Source organism: Apodemus sylvaticus, chromosome 11, assembly GCF_947179515.1.
Source record: "Apodemus sylvaticus chromosome 11, mApoSyl1.1, whole genome shotgun sequence".
NCBI classification, from domain to species: domain Eukaryota; kingdom Metazoa; phylum Chordata; class Mammalia; order Rodentia; family Muridae; genus Apodemus; species Apodemus sylvaticus.
Window position 1 is genome coordinate 87,003,036 of NC_067482.1, and position 17,328 is coordinate 87,020,363.

At 48.2% G+C, this 17,328-nt stretch overlaps 1 protein-coding gene across 1 annotated transcript in view; it reads right to left on the bottom strand.

Annotated features, from left to right (window-relative positions):
• Window positions 1-16,277, bottom strand: part of Grb10 (growth factor receptor bound protein 10) — a 99,279-nt gene extending 83,002 nt beyond the window's left edge. Inside the window, exon 1 of the mRNA XM_052198707.1 lies at window positions 16,075-16,277. The gene's annotated coding sequence lies outside the window, so the exon portion shown is untranslated. The remainder of the gene's footprint in view (window positions 1-16,074) is intronic.
• Window positions 16,278-17,328: the final 1,051 nt, after the last annotated feature.

Sequence of the window (17,328 nt, forward strand, 5' to 3'; positions counted from 1 at the left end):
CAGTACTGCCATAGTCTGGATCTAAATGTCTTTCAGAGACCTGCATGTTAAAACAGTTGGCCTTTACCTGGGAGCTATAGAAGACATTTGCAACCTTCAAGAAATGAGGCCTATAGGGAGATTTTAGTCCTTGCAGAGCCTCAAATACTCTCTTCTCTTTCTCCCCTCTCATTGTCCATCACAAGGTGAACATTTTGCTCTGGCACACACTCTTCTCACCATGATGTACCATGTTGCCATAGGTCCAAACGAATGGGGACCAACCACCATGGAAGGAAACCTCTGAATCCCCGAGCTAAAATGAGAGATTCCTCCTTTTAGCTGATTCTTCCCAGTATTTGTTAAACAGTGATAGAAAGCTATCTAACTCAGCTCCTATCAAGCCTCCTCTGGGGACCTTAGGGTGCGCTCTTGTGCCTGTGTCTGTCTGCCAATCATCCTGACCTATCTTGAGCTATCCTTCCACTCTTCTTTCATCATTTATTTTTCATTATCATATTTAGCTACTTTTTTTTTTTAAAGTGCTACAGTTGCTGTGATAAGATGTTTGACCAAAGCAACTCATGAGAGGAAGAATTTATTTTTGGCTTACAGCTTGAGAGGGTACAGCAAGTCATGGCGGAGATGGCACATGGATGGGCAGCTCAGTGCTACAGGAGCATGCGGCAGCTGGTTACATTACCACCAGAAAGCAGACAAAACTGCAGCAGGAACCAGGTCTAGATACTACCTGCTATCAGTAACCTACTTCCTTTGTTTTCTGGAGGTTTCACAATCTCCCAGTGCAATGGTACCAGCTGGGGACCATGTGCTCAAACACATGAGCCTATAGGGAGACATTTCACATGCTAACTGTAGCTAGTTTCAACCTAAGTTTGGAAGAACAGACCAAGGAAACATGTTTGATTCTTCAAACATCTATTGAATGTTGACAGGAGAGGGTCTCACCAAACACTATCAAGGTACTCCTTGCAATGTTTGCCCCACTTAGGGGCTAAACAGCTGCCACGACATGGCCATGGCTATCAAAGGCAGAGAGCCCCTGGACTGGCTCCAAAGTGGAGAGAAATCATGTGTAGGTGACTTAAAGTCCCATTTATACCATCGGGATTTTCTTTCCTCCCTGCTATCAAGTTTCAGCCTGAAGCATCCTGAGTTCACCCCTGGTGCTTCCTGATGCCTGCAGGAAGCTCTCTACAGACTAGGAATGTTCCTAAAGCAAACAGTCCTGAAGCCCCTGCCCTCAAAATGCAGGAAGGCAGAGCCCAATAAATGTTGATTAGCCACCTCCCAACCCCAACTCACCATCTCCTTACTCTTTAACTCCCACCAGCCTTGAGGGAACAAAGCCCACTTAGCTGGAAACATGGAAGGAGAATACTGGGGGGAAAATCAAATAATCTTCTATAGAAGGGGTTCAGGCACTGATGGCTTCAGGAATGAGGCAAGACATTGGGTTGTGTCCACCAGCACACACAATCCTTGACTGACAATGGCCTGTAAGTTTAAAATACTATACTTGAACAGCATGTAACATACAAGCAAGCCTACAAAGCAAGCCTGCAACTCAGTACACTGTGAAGTGTTAGCCTTATTTTCTCAGCATATCATGGCTGACTAGAGCTCTGTTTGCTGCCTCAGCCAAAGAACATGGGAGAACATTCTAGCATGTTACTAACCCAGGAAGCAATCACATTCAAAGTAGGGTTTCTGTTGAATGCATGTTGTTTGCATATCATCATAAAGTTGAAAACTTACAGTCTAGATTAGAAGTGGTAACTATTATAATTCACTTATGAAACTCTCAAAAAATTTAAATTAAAAAAATCGAGTCAAACTCTCTCCAGCCATGTACCCTCTGTAGTGTATTCTATGGGTTACAAGCAACTATCATCTATCTAGCTGACTGGGGATGTGCACAGTGGCTGTGCCAACTGCCAGCTTTGCCTTTCAGTGTCCTGTACTGGTGGAAGCTGGGACCCTGGGGCTCAGGTCGACTCCCTTTTTAAATGGGATGAAATAGAGAACAAGATGGCTCATATGAAGGCCTCTTATGACACACACTCCCAGACTTCCCAGAGTCCAAAGGGCTCAGACTGCTTCCACACCACCCCTCAGTCTGCTGTTGTCTCTCTAGTTAGGCAGTAACTCCGCCAGAAGAAGTTGCCAACCTTTTGCCCTAATACCCCAAAGCCCACGTGGTTACAAGGCTCAGAACACAGCATCTCTTCTCCAGCTTCATGTCCATTAGGAAACAGCCATGGGGATGGTGAGATGATTCATCAAATAAAGGCATTTGCCATCAAGAACAGCAACCTGGGTTCAATCCCTAGCTACCCCATGGTGAAAGAAGAGGACTTAAATTGTCTGGTGACCTCTATACATGGTCTGTGCATGAGTCACCCCCAAAATAAAATAAATAAATTAAAAAGATTAAAGAATCTCCAATGGGCCTCACAGTGATGGTAGATCCCATTTCTGATGCAGTAAGGGCCAAGTGGAGTCTGAAGATGTGGGCTGATCTGTATGCGCTCCAAGGTCACACCCCTTCCCACCTTCCCCCCAATACTCTGCTACCCTGGGTATCATCAGACCTCCGTTCCCCAGGTCTACGATGGCACATTCATCTGTGCTAACCCAAGAAAGCTTCATAAAACATTCTTTCTAAGTCATGGAACTGTCTGGATTTTGTGGGACAGACCACAAAGGTCTGTTGCCATAATGTCACCTAATTCTCAAATTCAAAAGATGCCCTGTTCTCTGACATTTCCAAAGCCCAGTTCTGTGTGGTAATTACACGACACTGAGAAGAGTAACTGATGATGGGAATCCTTAGGAGAGGGCTTAAGAACAAAAATAACACATTTTAATTCTACCAATCTGGCACCACTCCCACGCCCTTCAGACTGGTAGTGAAATTGCCATTAATTCCATCTGCTGCCTTCTCCTAACCGTTAGTACGCAGTTCTCAATACTGCCAGGCAGGAGCTATACTCCCTGATTTCTAGTCCAGACACAGGGAGGGGCAAGCAGCACAACAGGAATTCAGCCATAAGTCCTCATGGGGACGCCATTCCTACCCCCACAATTAAATGCATAGTTGTGTGGAACCCTAAATGGGAAGTACCATTTACCATCTTGCTTCTCAGGACTGATGGAAAGGAAAATCTCAATCACCCCAACCCCCAACCTATCATCTTGCCCATCCTCACCCCATTTGCTGAATATGGGGGCCTGGACCTAAAGGTAATGCTCAGGCCCATTGCCAAATACCCCACCCCAAGCAACATCACCAAAAGCAAAGAAACAGGGACATGCAGAAAATGAAGGCCGAGGCTGAAGGCCTTGGCTACCAACAGGTCAAAATCCCTGCAGTCATTCACTACGTTTCAAATTCAGACAAAACAAAAATGAAAAACACTCACTTTTTACTCACTGGTCCAGAAATGAAACTATTTGCTAATATAATGTCCCCAGCCAGCAGCTGCCTGGGTGAATGCTGTGTCCAGGCCTCTTATCAATACACTGGCAGTGGCTCCCGCCATCAACAGGAAAATGGCAGCTGATGAGAAGGGCAGTCAAAATGTAAACAGGTGATCTGACTGCTTCTCTGAAGATCTACGTCAATGGGGAAGGAATAGCGGCTATGGTCATGTGGACATTTTGTTGAGCTCAATCAAAAACATAGAAATGACGACAAAATCTCTGTCACTCAATTTTAATTAATCGATATTTTCTTTCATTGAAATAAAAGGTTTTATGAATAAAGATTTACAGTGACAATGTACATTTTATCTCAGGCTTCTATATAAGCCTATTTTCCATCAAGGTTTAATAATGACCATGCCAACCTTAGTATCTTATTTTTAAAAAGAAAAAAGGTTCAGTTACCCTAGATGCCCATGCCTGCTTTCAGCCCAAGCTGGTTCTCACAACCGCTGTCTACCACTTGGCTGAGAGCAGACGCTACGTCTCCACGTTCCAATTACAGGTCTACGTGGGTACAGTTACTACTTGTTACATAATATCTTAAAATCGAGATTAAAAATGGTTACATAAGACTATCCTACAACTACGGTCCACCCAGGCTCGCGCGATCCCGGACCGTAGGCGAGCCGGTAGGCGAGCTGAGAAGAGAGCGCCGGCAAGCAAGCGAGCCGAAAGCCAGCCAGCCGCGCAACAGCGTGCTGAACCCGGGGGCCATTCGTGCTCGCGAGCTCGCTGGAGCTGCCCACCACTTGGACCTTTGTAGATTTCGGGAGGTGAACCCTTTCTAAACGCCCACCATGACTTGAACATGTTTCCTCTTACCCGGAGACCCCTGGAACGCTGAGGATGGCGGAGCCCACCTGCGTACCTGGAGAGCTGGCAAACACAGACTTCGCCACACGGGGTCGCTGCGTGCGCGCTACCGGAGCCAGTGGACAGCTCCCGAGCCCGGCAGTACCCCAGCGCGTGGACAGCGCTCCTCATGGACAGCGCTTGCTCGGCAGCTCGGCTCGCTTGGGTTCGCCACGGCTCCACCCCAGCTAAGGGCCTACTGCTCCGAAGAAGTGCTCCGGAGCTGGAGGAGCCAGAGGCCCAGCTAGGCACGCACCGACACGCGGCAACGCGCACTGACACGCATCAACACGGGCCGACACGCGGCAACACGCGCCAACATACGTGTTACATGCGCCAACACGGGCCGACGGGCGCCAACGCAAACCGACACAGCGATCGAGCTCCTAAGCGAACCAACAGGGCCGTGCCGCTCCGAGGCAGAGGAACGCGGCCGGCCGGCACGCGCCAACAGTAACCGGCACGCGCCAACACAGGCCGGCACGCGCTGGCACGCGCCAACACGGGCCGGCACGCGCCAACACGGGCCGGCACGCGCTGGCACGCGCCTCCAAATCGGCACGCGCCAATACAAATCGGCACGCGCCGGCACGCGCCAACACGAGCCCGGCTTGCGCCAACGCGAGCCCGGCACGCGCCAACACGAGCCCAGCACGCGCCTACACGAGCCCGGCACGCGCCCACACGAGCCCGGCACGCGCAGGCACGCTCCGGAACGCGCCAGCTAGCGCCGGCACGCGCCAACACGGTTGACAGGCGCCCACACGCACAGACATACGCAGACACGCGCCGACACGGGCCAACACGCTAAGCGAAGCAACATAGCCTCCCTAGAAGCCTTCCCAGCAAAGGGGCTATGCCTCCCCAACCCCCAAAAAAGTGCCCGTCTGGACCCACCCCCCTTATAGCACAGGTGCTGGGAAGCCTGTCCTGCTAAGCTAGTTAGTCCCTAGTCCAATACCGCTCTCCTCGGCTTCCAGAGAACTGACTGGACACCCCTGACGACCGGGAGGACGAGGGACGCGGCTGGTCCTTGCGCACTACGGGAACCCCAGGACCAAACCCATGTGACGCAGCCACGCCCCGAGGCCCAGCGGGGGCCCTCTGCTGCCCAATCCCCGGATCCCTGGTTCTCATGGCAACCCTGAAGAACCTCTTGCTCCTAGCTTCTCGTTCTCCCCTCCCCCACTTCCCCCCTTCGCTCTGATGGGCAAGAACAGGAAAGGCGCCCGCAGCTCTCATGACGCCAAAAGTCCACCATGTCCCCTGGTTAAACCACATACAGAGCTCAGAAATGGATGGTGAATTACACCAGAAACACCATTTTCTTGACCAGCAAGAGGAGGGGAGCTCTGAGTGACCATAACCAGAGAACCTCAGTATCTAGAATCATTTTCATCTCAAACCTTTCCCTAAAATATCAAAGCAGGAACGTCAGAAAGGAGAGACTCCTTTTGGAAGCCAACAAACACCCACCATTCTATCTCAGTGAGAAAGTGTGGTGCCATATATAGAATTAGCTAACAAAATAATACTCTATAGCAAGCATCTGCTATGCACTAGTTCTGTCTCTCTCACACATATACACAGACAGACAGACAGCTGCAACAAAGGAAGAGGATAGGAAATACTTGTTACACACACACACACACACACACACACACACACACACACACACACACACAGCTTGTTAGTATCCTTGGGAGATTGGTTCTAGAACCCTACAGGTTGCAAAATCTACAGATGCTCAAGTTTTTTTTGTTTTTTTTTTTTTTTTACAGTTTATGAGCATCTTCCCCAATGTACTTTAAACCCCTAGACATCCCTAGATTTATGTCTGACACAATATAAATGCTTATAAATACTATATAATGACATGAAAAAGTCTGAGCATAGTCAACAGAAAAGCAATTTTTCTGAATATTGTTAACTCAATTAGTGGATGCAGAATCCACAAATATACATCAAACACACACACACACACACACACACACACACACACACGTTTACAATAAAGAAAATAAAAAAGAAGGTTTGGAGAGATTATTTCTGACTCTTACCAAGGTACAGAGCTAGGACGCAGGAGATTTTGCACTGTCCTCTAACAGACAGAAACTGCAGATGGCGATAGAAACAGTGGCGGTTACCAATAGACGTCTGATTCTGAAGCTGAGGTATACTACGCAATAGTCACATCTGCAAAGGGAGGAGGGAGCTCTGAGAAGCCTGTCGAGGCCCCTTCTGAGGCCAAGCAGAGATAGTGCGGTAAGGCAAGCAGGCTCAGGTCCCTAAGAAGCACAGGAAAAAAAAAAAGAAGAAGAAGATGGGGAAAACAAGATGGTCCCTACGCAGCAGAGGCGTCAAGGTGGTCAGGCTACAGAATTCTTTTAACTGTAACGTCAATCCAATAAAAGCAGGTTTGAGGCAGTTCTGAGTGTGGCCACCAGCAGTGCTGAGCTCAAATCAAAGACAGCAAGCCCTGGTCTGAAAACGTAGCCTATACTAGCTACTTCTTTAGGGGAGATGCTGATCAAGGCAAAGACCACTGGGGACAAAAGGACTGACAAGCCAACCTTTAACTGAAAAAGGGAAGGAACACACTTCAGCTCAGGCCAAAGCTTAAAGCACAGTCCAAGGAGAGAAAACCTGGGTTCCAGGGACATGTTCAGTTTGGACAGTCAACTCATATAGGTATCCCTGGGCCCCTCTGCTTGACTGCTCGAAGTTGGGCTAGATAGGGTGGAGGAACTCTTTTGTCTGAACGGGACACCTGCCCTGCAGCTTCCCAGCCTAGAACAGCAGGTCAAGTGGGACAAAGCACCCAACCCCAACTCTTCTCTATTAATTAAAAAAAAAAAGCAAGGGGGGCAATTTAATGATGACTGAAGGAGAATCCAGTGAAGCCATGCCCGGGCCTTCTAACATTCTAGACACATGGCTTTTGTTCCGTTGTACTATCTAAGCCAGTGGAGAAAGGGTAACTAACTTATCAAATGCTTAGGAGCTGAAATCTAACTGGAAATCAAGGATGAAATTTGATAGACTCAGTGGAAGTCCAAAAAACAAAAACAAAAACAACCAAAAATCTCAGAAGTGAGAACTACTATTACTCCCGTAAACATAGAAAAGGCAGAATCCAAAGCCAAGAAGCAGCATTGGAGGTCTTAAGGGATAGTTAGACCTAGAGATTTCACCCCTCAACCGACTTCTCCAGAAGCAGCAGGTCAAGGCAAACCTTTGGTCCCAGGCTAGAAAACAATGGGTCTAGTGAAAGTTCCCAGGCCCAGTACCCTTCAGAGCCATGGAGAACTCTGAAGATACAGGTATCAGGGGTGCCTCACATCCTGGGACAGAGGCTCAGTTAAACCCACCATACTGTGCTCCACAGGCTACTCAGGCATATGCTTCTCAAGTGGAAGAACAGGAAGGGCCTCAGGGGTCTATACATAGCCTCTAAAATGAGACAGGAGACCCTAGCAGAGGCAGGAGCCATTCTAGCTTTCCATGGGTAAGCTATGGGCATCAGCCTCCATGGAACCTGTCCACCATTTTGTCTACCCATCACTGATCTAAAACTTCTTTAACTACACCCTGGTAACCTGTGCATGCATGAGAACCACTGTCCTGTGTACTGAGCCCCTATAGGCATCAATGGAGCACTGGCCAGCTGACAGCAAGAGATACCCATTAGAGAGAGGACCTTGGACTCCAGCTTCCCCAGCCTCACAGTCAGCCCGAGTCAGTGCTGCATTGCTGCAGTCCTGTCCTCAGCATCACTCAGGTTCACAGTGGCTCACTAGGCCCCTCCTTCCCATCCAGCTCCAGACCCCACTTCCCATTAAATCAGATTCGAAGAAGCTAAATAAAATAAATGTGTAAATGGGAAGAAACTAGGCAGGAAAAGTTCTTTAAATTATTATTTCTAAATGAGATAATGAGATATTGCACAAATGACCCCAAACTGTTACGCTGTGCAAGAAGAATGCTTGCTCTGGGTGTAATAATGGGCCAGTACAGGTGCACCAGTTAGAACAAATCTATCGCTCTGCTCTGTGATTTGGCACTGTGGCAGATGTTGGCGAGAGGGGCCATGTAGAAAAGCTGTATCCACCGCATTCAAATATATCCTGAACCTAAAACATGCCCTAAATACTACTATATAATCTAAGAGGGCTCCCCGTGCTGCTATTGTCCAACATGTATGAAGCCCCAAATTCAACCTCTAATACAACAACAAATAAAAGAACAAAGAAGTCCTTTAAAGTTAAAAATGAAAATACAAGCAAAAGTTAATAGGAAGGTTACAGATAAAATTAAGGATATTATGTACAACATAAAGCCCAATGACACGTATAGAACTGTAAATCAAAACCTTTATCAAGAGATCCGGCGAAGGCGCTGAGCTCAGGTGGTATAGTACTTACCTCACAGGAGTGAAGGCTTGGATTCAATCACCAGAGAGCACGTGTAGAAGGCTAAAAAATCAAATAAGTAATACCACTCTTGGAAAATAAAGGAAAGGAATGAAAAGAATTGACTCAATTGTCCAAGACTTGGGAAAAAAAATGCTTTTTGCTTGAAAGAGCCCTCAGCTTACCCTGCTGATTCCTCCAGGTCACAGCTCCAAAGGAATTCAGCGCACAAAATGAGACTCCCTTAAAGTTTCCAGACACAACAAGAACAGAGCCAAACCACCACCATCTCCCAAAACAAACACTTTGGTATTCTTTCATTCAAAAAAAAAATTAAAAATTAACTGAGCTTCATTCTCAGCTCCTGGCTTCCCTAAATCAGTAGCTGGGTTCAACCATTTGAGGGAAAACTAACTGAAATTTAGAAAGGGATTCAACAAATGATGCTAGAATGAGTACACGTCACACACACAAGGCACCTCTTCTGAGAAAAGCTGATGTAGACTGCTCTCCATTAGATTTGATAAACCAAAAAATTAAAAAAAAATGAAAAAATCAAAGGCCATGTGAAGGATGATGCAGAAGGGAGACACAGAACTGGCCATGTAGAATGTGCAGGTGCCCCACTGACTGTAGGCATGGTCAAACGGTACCTAAAAGATTGCTTGCAAACAAAACAAAGCAACAACAAAAAAAACAAAACAAAACAAAAAAACCTGAGAGATTAGCTAATGCATCTAAAGGTATGATCTGTGTCTGTTTGGAGGGCAGTAGACAACTACATAAAAAATACCTAGGCCAAAAAAGAAAAGACAGATAAAAAAAAGACACCCCCCAAAAAAAAATCCCTACAGCAAAAAGTAAAATATTGCAGGGCAGTGGTGGTGCATGCCTTTAATCCCAGCACTTGGGAGGCAGAGGCAGGTGGATTTCTGAATTCGAGGCCAGCCTGGTCTACAGAGTGAGTTCCAGGACAGCCAGGGCTATACAGAGAAACCCTGTCTCAAAAAAATCCAAAACAAAACAAAACCAAAAAAAAAAAAAAAAAACCCCAAAAAAACAAAGCAAAAAAACCAAAACCAAAAAACCCCCCCAAACCCCCCCAAAAAAACCAAAACAAAAACAAAAAAACAAAAAAACCCAAAAACAACAAAAAAGTAAAATATCCTATGAGTTTAGGATAAAGTTTCCACCCCAGACTATACTGCCACAGATGTGAGTGGCACTTATGGGACTGTCCCCATTCTGCACATGCCTTATCTGGCCAAAAGAAAAGTACTCAGGACAGAACAACAAGGCAAAATCCTCACCTTCTACAGTAAAAGAAACTGTAAAAACCTAGGGGGTGGGGTGGGGGTGGGGGTGGGGGTGGGAGACAGAAGCTGGGGGGGCAGGGGTAGATCACAAGGGATTTCTGTTTATGAAGGTAAATGTGAGGGGTTGCATTCTAGGAAATCGAACACCAATTTAACTTGTTGAAACTGCTAATGCTTTACCATTCTGATTTAAAAAAAAAAAAACAAAACCCCAAACCAAACAATGAACCCCTACCTTCTCTGACCTGATAACTGAGGAATTGAACCTGTGTCCCTCCACACAGCAATCCAGAGCCAGGGGACAGCACCCCAGCCTTTGTGCACTTGCAGCCCTGCAGGCTACAAATGAGAGAGAAGGGCCAGGCACAAGCTGCTATCTAGGGATAATCCAACCAGGAAGGGAGGCAGGCCTTGTATCACCTTCTCCCTCCCTCTGTGCTCAAGTCACCACAATGAGGAGGTGCACAGCACAGCGCATAGTGTTCCCATCTCTCTAGGAACATTCTGGAGTGGTTTCTGTAAGATCCACACAATTTTCATCGAAAGAGAGCAAGCAGCTCCCTAGAACTGGCAACCAGGAGGCTCTCAGGGAAAAGTACACCACAGCCTGTGCTGGCTCAATGGATGCCAATGTGGGAAGATGGGCTCTGCAGGCTTCGCGATGAAGCCAGCCCATAGAGACACTCAGAAGACTCCCAACTCACCTGGCTCCGCCTCCTACCCAATACCCTAGCACAAAGACCTTCTTGGTGGCAGTCTTCCTAAGCAGGCCCCAGATTCAGGGCAGGGCATTGTCCTCAGGCATGAGGCTACTGTGCAAACATCTAAATTTAAAAGCAGCTCTACTCAGTACTTTTGGTTATTATGAGTTTCCTGGAGCAGAGAATCCTAAAGCTATTGCTAAAAGTTTTAAATGTGGTGGGCAGGGGATTATTTATTTGTTTGGTTTTGGATTTAGATTATTTATACACCAGTGAGCCATGAGATATGTTAGGAACGAGACACAAGTCTACACATAAAATGCATCTGTCTATTATATTCTATATATACACACTGTCTGAAGATAATTTTATACAACACTTTTAGTAATGCTGTGCCTTAGTAACAGGTTTCATAGGGTAGGGATGAATGTGCATTTATTACAGTATTAAGGTGCCACTCAAAAATGCTCAGATCTGTGATTTCTGATCTTCAGATTATAGATGGTCAAACAGTATTACATATAAAGGCTTTTATACTGAAGTGTATCTTAGTTGTAAACTTACCTGTGAACTCCCAGGGATGATACCTTAAAATATTAAGGTTAAGATCTAGGGTTATATCTCCACAATGAACACCTTTTTAATGAGTACCAAGTTCTGAGTTTGATCCCCAGCACGTTGAGAGAGAGAGAGAAAAAAAAAAAAACAAGGCTACATCATCTTCCAGTTCATAGCTATTGACTCCCATGGGATAGCAGGGAAGGCAGGAAGGCCCTGCAGGTATCCAGCATGGTTTTACTATTGTCAGAAGCTTACACAGAGCGACCAGAGCACGTGTTGGATCACGTGGGATCAGCCATCCAGACTCCACTCTGCAGCTTTCTACCTGCTCTGCAGGCGCAAGTGAGAATCCCAGGCCTCCAACTGAGCATTAGCCTCTAGCACGCAGTGACAATGACTGCAGGGTGATAAGGACGACAGGGCTCTTTCTCTGCCATGTGCCTTGGGAGCGCCTTGTTAATGGCAGTTACTCAGGCCTAATTACTTGGCTCTAAACCCTGCAAGGAAGTCAGCGAGGGGTGGGGCTGCCCACCAGCACAGCCCTGGAGTGGGGCTGCAGCCACTCCCAGGGGGACGCGGTCAGCACGTCCAGGGTAAGTGTATGCGCACATTTCAGTCCCCGCTGGGATAAAAGCCTCTATAGAGCCCAGACGCAAATCTTTAGAGTCTGAAGACAAAAGTTAAAGGCTTCTTATGCCTGCAAACCAGAGACCCCTTTATATATGCACGGACTTTCTGCCCATCTGAGCTTATACCTTATGAGTTTATGCTGTTCCACAAACTTCCATTCTCCAAAGGGGCTCAGTTAACCTGTTCAGACTCAGAACTGTAATGGCTTGTAGCACCAGGAGACACAAAGGAATTGCTGGTCAAGCAAACCATAAAGGAAATGCCACGGTGAGAAAGGCAATTCCTCTGAGCACATATTCCTATTGCCCCAGTCGATGGGAGCAACAAGGAGTTCTGTTTGGCCGGGCTCAGATCAAGTAACAAGCAACTCTAATTTAGGATCTTAAAAAAAAAAAAAAAAATCAAGAAAAAAAATCTTTCCAAAATCTACTGAGAAGTAAATGGCTAAAATTAAAGAACACTCTAGCACAGGAGGATAAAGAACACCTCCTATTGTCCACCTCCAGAGCAGGAAACAGAGGCACCCATCTCTCTCTCTCTCTCTCTCTCTCTCACTCATGCTTTTTGATAACTCTAGAAAATGGTTTTGTGGTTGATATCTCAAAGGACAATCATGACATTTTCACTCCATTTTTATAAACAAGCTTTCAATCTGCCTTTTCATTAGCACACAAACCCTGAAGAATATATCCCAAGTCCCAAAGCACCTATTTGCCAGTTCCCCAAGGTAATTTGACTGCCTCAAAATTTCCCCATAATCTCCCATATTTCTGAACTCTTTAAATAAGGAAATAATGACTGTACTATCAGATTTTGTAGGATGCAGCCAAAACAGTGCTTACAGGGAAACACTTAGCTTTAAGCCCCTGTATTAAAAAATGAAGTTTAAAAATCTGTGCTCTAAGATTTTTTTTTATCTAACAAATTCTTAAAAATTTTTTTAAAAAAGTCACTACAGCTTTAGGATGAAACTGAAGTCACAACAGATGTCTTTGTTGAAGCGAAGTTCAGTCTCTGAACACTGTAAAGTCTGTGACTTCGACGGAACACTGAAATCAAAAAGCCAAAAGATGGGAAAAATGAACTTCTACAGGCAAGAAAAAAAAATAAAATGGTGGGCAAAAACCCAAAAAGAAGAAAAAAAGAAGAAAAGAAAAAAAAAGAAAAGAAAAAAGGAAGGAAAAAAAGAAAAAATGCCCCCCCCCCCCAAAAAAAAACAGCTTCACTAACGGAAAAGATTTAAATTTGAACATGTGACCAATCACCTAAATGAAAAACAAGTAATATGTGCTCCTTTCAAAGCTCTATACTGCTGTGGGTTTTTGTGAGGGGAATTTCTGTAGGGAGGAGGACTTGGTGCTGGAGGTAAAGCCAAGGCCTCAGCATGGCTCTACACTGCGGCTCCGTCTGCCCTCCATGTTGTTTTAACGGACTGAGAAACAGACACTGGATTCTGTACAGACTTCCCTCCTATGAAGGTGCCAGCACTAACATGTCGGACGGTCAGCACTGAGCCTCCAGAGGTGGACAATTGCTCCCAGCGTAGTTTCTTACACGTTGAGCAAACTTTGAAGGTAGGTTTTCCAAATTATACCATTTACACAATGCTAGTTGTTGTTGTTGTTGCTTTTTTAAAGATATACCAATCAAGAATTTGTACAGCTCTAAAATGAGCTAAAGGCACATGGATGTCTTGGTTCAACCAAAGTTTGGCTTAGAAACACTATAAAGCCTCTGACCCAGCGGGTTCAGCAACATCCTAAGTTTTGAGCTGGGTCTTTGGTTCTGATTTTGCTCTTCTTGCCTACTGGAGGCTAACTGGAGAGACACAGCTGCTCTGGCTTCCAACCATAGCAGTAACTACCATATAAAGCCCTAGACAATTAGCCACCAAAAATCTGCCCTGCTTTCTGGTTCCCTAGTCCACCTACAAAATCCACTTTGACCATCCCAATATTGCCTCAAAAGCAATATAGGCCAAGTAATGTGTAGTAAGTGATTCAGACTCCACACAACATTTTAATTTTAATGAACAAAGTTACCATATCAAACTCATGAACATTGAAGTTTCTTTTCAAAATAAATGAGCATGTAAATATATTAAGAAGAAGAAGAAGAAGAAGAAGAAGAAGAAGAAGAAGAAGAAGAAGAAGAAGAAGAAGAAGAAGAAGAAGAAGAAAACCCAGTGATAATTGCTTGGTCTACGTGGCATTAATCTTGGAAGGCTGGAAGCGACTGGTCTATGAAACCAGGCCCCGTCCTCCATTTGCTCTGCTGTGTGTCGGGCAGGGTGTCCCTCCTCCACACCATTTCTTCTAGAAGTGGACGTGCTTTTGCAGACGTGTAAAGCTCAGGAGGTCTCCCGCGAGCTTTGTCCTTTGTTAGCTGGAACGGCCCGAGGCATACCAGTTAACCTCCTGAGCCTTGGTTTCCAGACCTGTAAAATGGGGACCTTGGGGGCCGCGACGTGGATAAAAAGCAACAGGACTTTTAAAAGTGCCTTGTAAACTGCAAAATGCTACCTAAGTATCAGTGGCTACACTTCTCAGTTACGACAATGCCTGCTGGGCTGCAACTCCCTCTGTCCTCAAATTCCCGGGACTGGCCCGTGCAGTCCTCTTTCAAATGCTCCCAGTAGAACTCAAAAAAGTATGTTCGGTAATCCTAAAGTTTTTATTTTTTTTAAGACAAAAATTTGGTAGGCAAGAATCATTCCTGGGAGCACATTTGATCACAGCACTCTTGGTGAAATACTCTAAGACTCCCTCATCCAATGCCTTACACAACTCCCTCAGCGGCAGAAATCCAGAACTGGAGGTCCACTTCTGTAAAATAGGAACCTCACTAAAATGTTAGTCTTAGTCTGTGCCCGCCGGGGTGCGGGCGGGGTGGGGGGGATGCTAAGTTCTGGTAAAGCAGGGCGAAACGTTAAATTGAGCACCATTTCTGAAACTCAGGGGCTCCAAATGGCTGAATCAGCATTTTCTGAAACAAAGTCTTCTGGGCCTGGCCTTTTAAACAGCCGCAAGGGGAAAGTTGTGCAATAACACATATTTACTCACTAATGCTACTTGTTTTGGACTTTTTCTTTGCATCTCTTGAATGAAACAGTTACAAGAAAAGAGTTTTTCAAAAACATCCCTAAGAACCAGGGGCTTGTAAAAATCACCTGTGGCTCTCCTACTTTTCGGTCAAAGCAAATGAAAAGAAGTTCGCGCGCGCGCGCGCGCGCGCGGGGGGGGGTGTTCTTCCAACACCAAGAGAAGACAAATAGAATATTTTTTTTTTTAAAAAGTGAAGAATACCCTAATTTCCATAACGCACATGCCGCCGGCCCTAGCCAGGCAGGCGTTTGGAGAGGCAATCAGCAAAGGCGGAGAGTTGCATCAGAAATTTCCTTCTGCAAACGGTACCGCTCTTATCACGTTTCCACCGCTGGCGGGCTGCTAGTTCGCGAGCCCTCAAACTTGGTGTTAGGCCCCAGCGTCGGGTAGCGGGGCCACTAACAGACCCGAAGAAAGAAAGGGGTGGGGGTTGGGACTTGGTGGGGGGGGGGGAGGGACAGATCCTCGGTCCGCGGCCCGGGCCGCCCTCGCTTGGGACTTGGGAGCGTCTGGCACCGCTGCCCGGCCCGCCTGGCGTGCGCGCCGAGGCCCGGGGCGCAGCGGGAGCACCCGCTCCCTCGGTGACCCTCGGGCGCCCACCCTCCCTACAGGGCGGTGGCCCCCGAAAGCGCGGTCTTCACCGCAGACCCCGCCCGAGCCCCCCGAGTCGTCGCCGTCGGACAAGACGGCTAAAGAATGTGCCACCCGGGGGCCCCGCGCCTCCCCCCGTGGGCTGGAGCGCAGGGAGAGCGTTGCGGGGCATCGCAGCCGCGCGCCCGCCGCCCCGTCCCGCCATCCCGCGCCGCCCCGCCGCGGGCCCGGGGCGCCGCAGCCCCCCAGCCCCCCGAGGCGACGCCCTTCCGCCCGCCGCGCCTCGCGGGGCCCCGCGTCCCGATCGCGGGCGGCCCCGAGCGCAGACAATGACGGCGCGGGGAGCCGCCCGGCCGCCGGGCCCCGCGAGGCGCGGACCACAAAAGTAACTTGCCGCCGCTCCCCGCCCAACTCCTACCTGTCGGGTGGTTCCTCGTCGCCTCCGCGTGGCCGCTGGCCACACGTTGCACGAGTCACAACAAGAGAAAGCCAAAAGGCAAAGACGGAAACTGGACGGTCCCAGTCGCCGTGCGTGAGACGGTGCGCGAAAAGTTCGTGCTCCCGTGGGTCTGGGAACGCGAATCCCGCCCGCCACTGGTCGCAGCGCCCTTCCCTTCCTGCCGCCACCCCGCACCCCACCCCCTCGATGGGCTTTAAACTCTCCGGGCCCCGCCCGCCCTCCCCGCCTCCGCCACCGCCTCCGCCTCCTCCTCCCCCGACCGCTTTTCCTGCTCCTCCTCCCGTCGCCGCCCGGACCGCTCGGCGGCCGCCAGCGCGGGAGGAGCCGCGGCCTGGGCGCAGGGCGTGGCGCGGGGGGCGCGGGCTCGCGGGGTTGGCGTGGCACGATGCTCTCCCGCCCGGGCGGGCGCGCGCCCACCATGCTTGCAGCGCGCGGGACCCCCAGCGCCACGCCACCGCCCGGGTGCGCGGCCGCCCCGGCGGAAGAGCGACCGGACCTGTCCCGAAGGGCCATTCGGAAGGGAATTGTTCGAAACTCAGAAAGTACTCCCCAAGCGCACACTTCAAATTCTTCCTGGGCTGCGGCCGCCCGACCCCGTCGTGGGCAGCCCCGGGCCCGGACAAGGAAACTCGGGCTTGCTCACGGCGGGTCGGGTCCGAGCCTCACCTTTCTCAGCCTCAGTTTCGCCAGCTGCGTGTGAGTAGCCTAAGAAGGGAAGCCTGAGAGGCCCTTCATTGTTTTCTTGAGGCAGCCGAGCAAGCCTCACGTCCTTTACCTCTAAAGTGGGGCCCTCCTGAAAGTAAAGCCTAGACGGGCCGTGCCCGGTTTCTAAAGTGACCCACAAAAAGTCAACGGGGCTAGTGTGGTCGCCCCTTCGAAATAATTCTCAATGTCTATGTTGTGTCGCTTTTCTAGAACAGATAGGATACCAATAATTACACCTTTTTCTTGAATTTCGGCTTTGTAAAAGCAGCCCCGACCGTAAATCACCGTAGTTGAGAAGACACGTGGTGTGAAACATTCGTGAGTTCTCCTTCTCCCTCACTCAGGCCTCTGAGGTTGTTCCTAGAACAACTATAGAAAGTAGAGAGACTGAGTCTTAAAAGTAACTTCTTAAAAGTAACTTTTAGAAGATCGAGAAGCTGAGAGGGAGCTCAGGGCAAGGATTTGAAAGCTGTGCTGTGCGTATTGTCCGACGCTCTTTTTGAGCAC